The sequence below is a fragment of the Vigna angularis genome, chromosome 1, assembly GCF_016808095.1.
Source record: "Vigna angularis cultivar LongXiaoDou No.4 chromosome 1, ASM1680809v1, whole genome shotgun sequence".
NCBI lineage: Eukaryota > Viridiplantae > Streptophyta > Magnoliopsida > Fabales > Fabaceae > Vigna > Vigna angularis.
This window is the reverse complement of record NC_068970.1, coordinates 49,737,286-49,743,611: the sequence shown is the minus strand read 5'-3', so window position 1 is coordinate 49,743,611 and position 6,326 is coordinate 49,737,286. Positions and strand designations below refer to the sequence as shown.

The 6,326-nt window shown below is 32.2% G+C and overlaps 1 long non-coding RNA gene across 1 annotated transcript; it reads left to right on the top strand.

The window, feature by feature from the left end:
• Positions 1-700: 700 nt before the first annotated feature.
• Positions 701-6,017, top strand: LOC108322209 (uncharacterized). The gene is made up of 3 exons (XR_001831580.2): positions 701-1,001; positions 1,083-1,202; positions 5,666-6,017. It is a non-coding gene; the product is annotated as an uncharacterized LOC108322209 (long non-coding RNA).
• The last annotated feature ends 309 nt before the right edge of the window (positions 6,018-6,326 follow it).

Sequence of the window (6,326 nt, the reverse complement as noted above, 5' to 3'; positions counted from 1 at the left end):
GTTGTAGCATTTTGAAAAGGTGCGAAATCCAAATCTCTCAACCTTTTTCTTTGGATTTCTATCACTTCTTCAAGTTTCATGCGCATAATAAAATGTCGTATGTTAATAAATGAAAATAAAAACTAATGAAAAACATAATAAAACTAAACATAGGCAAAAAAATGAAAATCTAACCACAAAAAGATTCACGGGATAGTTAAAATGTAGAAGGATTTTGGTGAATGGAGGTTGTAGCATTTTAAAAGGGTGCGAAGTCCAAATTTCTCAACCTTTTTCTTTGGATTTCTATTACTCTTTCAAGCTTTTCACCATGCACAAAGAATCAAACCACAATGAAATGACTTGTTTTTGTGACCTTGGAAGAAATAATAGAAAAACAAAGAAAAAAAGTTAACAAATTGTTAGAAGAAATTTTATAAATGCACTACCTCAAAATTGTTGAGAGATAGCGCTTTTTTAAATAAGCGCTATCTATCAATTTGGAAAATAATAGATAGCGCTGGTTAAAAAAAGCGCTGATAATAGATAACGCTTTTAAAAAAAATGTTATCGATAAATATTTAATGTTACTTTTTTAATTTATAATTTGAAATATGTGGCAGCAGTTTCTTAAAAACTAAAAAGATAGCGCCTTTTTATAATACGCGCTATCTATAAGTATTAAAAAATTCCCATTCCCGCTACTCTTTCAATTTGACTTCAATTTCATCACTGATTCGCGCTACTCCTTCAATTTCATGCACCCTTCATCACTACTTCGCGCTACTCCTTCAATTTCACGCACATCTTCATCACTGCTTCGCGCTACTCCTTCAATTTGACGCACATCTTCATCACTGCTTCATGCTTCTCCTCGTGTCATCAGTGCATTAGGGCTCCTTCGGCAGTTCTCCTTGAATTTCACATTTACGTCTTTGCTCGCTCCTTCGTTTCTCTGCCATTTTGTTCAATTTGTGTGGCATTGCCTTAGGGCTCCTTCGTTTCAGGGCTTCCATTTTCAGGTATCACGTTCCCTCTCCCTCCTTCTCTTCTCTGTTTCGTTTCTTCTTTGACTTATTTTCATGAAAACGCGTTTTAATCAGGTGTTGATCGCGCCATTGGTGTACTGGGTGTAGGATCTGTGTTCGTGCACTGGGTTTAGGAACCCATTCTCACTCGCTTCGTTGCTAGGGCAAACCTTGAGGGAGAACGACACTCCTCTGGTAAGTTTTTAAATTTTGCAACTATGAGTTATAGTGTCTTGGTTGTGTTATAGTTATAGCTATTTTATTTTAGCATTTGTGTTGCGTGAATATTTGTGTGATTGTGTAGTGATATGAATATGCTATGTTTTCCCTTTCATGTTTGATTCGGAAATATGAATTGGTTAGTTGAATGTTTGTGTTCGAGTGAAAGATACAAACTGTATTATTTGAATGTTAAGGTTGTGTATTATGCCCTTAAAATTTGAGCTATAAATGTCATATTGTGTTTTGAGTTTAGTTATGGTGGTACTATTTACTGCATCAGGATTAAAGTTATGAATCTGGAAATTTGAAATTTAGTATAATGCTATGTCATCAACGAACTTGGGATATTTAAAAGAAATAAAAATAAGATAACTTAGGGATTGAGATGGAATCCGAGGTTAATGCAGGTGAGTTTATGGTGTGTTTGGGGTAGAAAAAGGATTGTGCATTGTGCCTGGGAATTAATTGTGTTAGAAAATGTTGAAATTAGTATTTGGAGATTTAAGTTTTGAAAAAGGTAGTATTGTGTTGAAAGTTGAGTTCGGAAAAGTAACATTGGTAGGTTTGTTTATGTAACTGAGATGGTAGAAAGGAAACTTCTGAAATCTTCTTTCTCACAATATAATTTATTTTAAAAATAAATGTTTAGCCCTCTTCAAAAGATTCTTAACAGTGTTCATCTATCAACGTCAAGATCGCTGCTATATTTCTCCCTAGTTCAACCTTTTCAAGAAAATTTGTTATAACTAGTTATAGAGTAAAATAATAAAAAATACATAACTAAAAGAAAAGAACAGACTGAGGCTCTATGTTTGTCTTTGAAAATAATACAGGGACAAAGTACTGGCAAACATATATCTTCCGAATTAAAGAGAGACATACACTTTCACAAGTATTAAAAACAAGCACAAAACTCACATTGGAAAGCCGAAAAGGACAAAACTTGGGCTTCCCTCTTCTTCCAAACTTGAGCAAGTAAGCCCCCTTTTTTAAAGCAGTAATAGCCTGTAGTTAAGACCATAAAGAACCTCAGTGAGTATAGTCAGCACATTTGGCAAGCAAAAAATGTCCTGCCTGAATATCAGATTCCACAACAGAAGAATAAGCTGAATGCACATCAACTTACATCATAATTGAAAAAATTTCTTAAAATATGTTATAAGAATGAGATCATTATCCAATACCCCTTACTAGATAGACAATCTCTAAAAAGTTTAGTCACCAAAATGGGGCGGCTAGAATTTTATAAAAATATCTTTGGCAACCATGACGCATTAGTTTTGCAGAGATTTTTCATTCTTATCCTAATTTCTCGATAAGTACCTTCTCCACAAGCATACAACAAAGTTCTAAGAAGATGAATTTGTTCTCACTTTTAACTACATACAACCTGAATATCACACTATCAATAATATTAAAAGAGCAATAGATCCTTTGGTAATTTTCAAAATAAACTTTCTCCACTTCATTATAAGCTCATAAAAAAATAAATAATAGAGATAGTCAAATACAATAACCATAGCCTTTTACCACTATACAGGTTTTCAATAACATAAATCAAATGATGTCATTTTGCAAAAACAAATTATTCAACAATTGTACATCCTTCTTTAATCATTTCATTTAGAATCAATCTTTGTTGGCCTATCTGTGCCTTTAGTTATTAGGTTATCCTCCATCTAATCAACACTTTTGATAGGAGCCTCTATTAGTCCTCTTCTCACATGTTCAAATCATCATAAATAGAATTCTACCAACTTTTCCTCAATAGATTGCTCACCATCTTTCTCTCCAATTCTTAGCATAAATTATTGAAATACTTTGAATTTAGAATCTGTTTACTGGCCAAGTGCTCTATCTCACCGTGTAAATAATAAATATACACAAAAAAAATTACCTACTTTTACTGAGAGGATTTTATGCTTCTTTATTTCTATTATTCTTCTTTCTCTTTAATGTATTTCGTCTTTTATTAAAGTAAAACATTGTTAAACAAAAAAAATGGAAAGAATGAAATTCGTAGTCCAAATTGCAATGGTTGCTCTGAGTTGGTTGTATTGCTTTTTACTCACTCCTCCTTTTAAGATATAGAAATGCATCTTTTGTTTTGTTTTAAATATCCTCTGTTTTTGAGATTTTCTTTTTTTTTCATCATCATCATCATTATAATAATAATTATTTTTATTATTAATTTCTTTGTATCTATGAGAAATAAAGAAGATTGGGAGAAAATATCCCTTATGTGTTTAGACTACACATAGGGTAGTTTATTTATATTCTAAGATATGGGCCAATGCCCTTAATACAGAATAGACTAAGCCCAAATAACAGAAACACACATCTTAACATCTAACACTCCCCCTCAAGCTAGAGCATATAAATCATATGTTCCAAGCTTGTTACAAAGATAATCAATTCTAGGTCCTCGTAAGGACTTAGTGAATATGTCTGCCAACTGGTTGCTTGAGTTAACAAACTCAGTCTTGATATCTCCGGATATGATTTTTTCTTAGCTGACATTTTGTATTGGACCTCCGTTGCTTTCTTAGCTGACATTTTGTGATTATTAAGGTCATTGTTTTACGTTGATATGTTTATGGCTGGACGTTATTTCGTTTAACACGACAGTTATAAAATTCAAACGACGTGGAGTGAATAAATTTATTTACAATAATGTCACCGGTCATTATTAACGTTGGCTGTTCTGTTATGGGACGTTGAACGCGTAACATTATACACGATTTTTGTACTAGTGACACTATCAACCATTTGCAAAATCTATCTCCTCCATGCCTAATAGAATTTTCATTTTGCCTTCCCCGAAATAGATTTATAAATTACAAATCAATAAATAATGAGAATTAAACCCTTACAATATAGAGAAGCTCTCAATTTCTCTTAGAACAGAAAACAAAAGTGTAGCTGAAAGATTGGTCATTACGAATAATTACTAGTCAACCTTTAATTCGACTCTCATCTTTAATTTGTATAGAACACCTTAGGTTCCTTATGTATTTTTTTATCCGATGGAGATGAAGAGAAAGAAACAGGAAAATATGGGTGTGCTCACAGATGGGGACCTTGAAGGATGGCTTATATATATATGAATGACCAAATTTGTTAACAATCTCTTACTAGTCACAAATATATATATATATATATATATATATATATATATATATATATATATATATATATATATATATATATCCATATAAATCTTTACAAAAGTGTTAAACTTTATGAGAACAAAATTGCCATTATATACTTTGAGCATATCCAAAGGTCTCGTCCATTGATTATAGTCGAATCTAGAACCAAAGCAGTTTTCATTGCACCCATCGCAATCAAACCTGAGAATGATAATTAATGTTTATATAACCAAATGACATTGATTCATCATGAAATGTATAGTATGAAAATTACGTAAAGATAACTTGTATTTATCTTTTGAACAATTTTTTAAGATTTATGTATTAAGATTTTATTAAGGTTCATAATTTGTATTACATCATGGGAAACATTTTTATGTCGGTTAAAAACGACTTTTTATACCGATTTCATAATCAACATTGATACATGCAGTACAAAAATTTCTCACTTTATATACCGATTTCATAACCAAAATAAAAAAAATCACATTATTATATCGGTTAAGGTCACAACCAGTATATCGAATGGCATGATATCATCTTTATCATCCATATTCTCCCATCAGTACCAAAATAAAACCACCACCCAAGGGTGACCGATTCTCCCTACACCTCGCCGAAGAGGGCATGCGACTACAAACCATCACCATAACAACACACGTCAGAGCGAAAGCTAGCTTCACCAACATGAAAGTGTTGTATTGTCACAACCAGTATATCGAATGGCATGATATCATCTTTATCATCCATATTCTCCCATCAGTACCAAAATAAAACCACCACCCAAGGGTGACCGATTCTCCCTACACCTCGCCGAAGAGGGCATGCGACTACAAACCATCACCATAACAACACACGTCAGAGCGGAAGCTAGCTTCACCAACGTGAAAGTGTTGTATTGTGTATAAATCTACATTTGTTGGGATAAACTTAAATTTTAGGGTTTTATTAATAATTTTGTTTAAATTTTATTTTATTAGTTTTTGGGTATAGTAATATTTAGTTTGATTTGATAGAGATAAAATAGGGACATGTAGCTATGATTTTCGGTTTATCTAGGTACAATATTATTTTATGATAAATTAAGCAAATTTTATTTTTAAGATAGTTGATATTTTATTTTTATTCCTCGTAATATTGTAAGTGTTATGACTATTTAAAACCCTTCAATTATAATGAATAATAAGACTCAATTTCAAGAAAATATCTGAGTGTGTGTATCGTGAGATTTTCCCAACAACATCATGATGATCATCATTGAAAATTATTGCACGACACTTCCAGGCGCAACACACAAAACGAGAGTTCCAGCATGCTTGAAGCGTATCTGCGTCCACAAACAACATATGAAATAAGATCGTTCAAGTGCTGCTGCAAAACCCAACCTCACTAGACGTTTAGCGTGCCAACGGTGATCACCGGAGAAGGCAGCCCCTCCATGCGTGCAACAACACCTTCTATGCAGATTTCCAATTAGAGATTTATGTTAAGAGAAATAATTTTCACACTTAAGCATTAGGTCTTCACATACATTATTTTGAATATCTTAATTTGGAGGTATGTGATTGGAGAAATAATTTTTGTTGTTTGAACTAGTGTCACCTTCCTGTTTCGAGTTACTTCAATAACAATTTGAATCCACCTTCGATAATCGTTGGATCAATTTCAAAATTATACAAAATGTTTTCAAAATAATATTCCTCAATCTAAACATTAGGGTTTAGATTGAGAGGTTTGAGTAAATAATTATCTTTTTCGCATTTGGGTTAAGGAACATCTCTTCTAGAAAGTCGACAAGTGTAATCATCAATCTTTCTTCCTCATTCTTCTCAATTTTCATTTTATTTATCACTTCAAAAAAGGAAAAATCTATATTAATCAAGATTTTGAAGTAGTTTGAAGAAGTTATTTAACCTATAGAGTAATACAATTTTACTTGGACAAG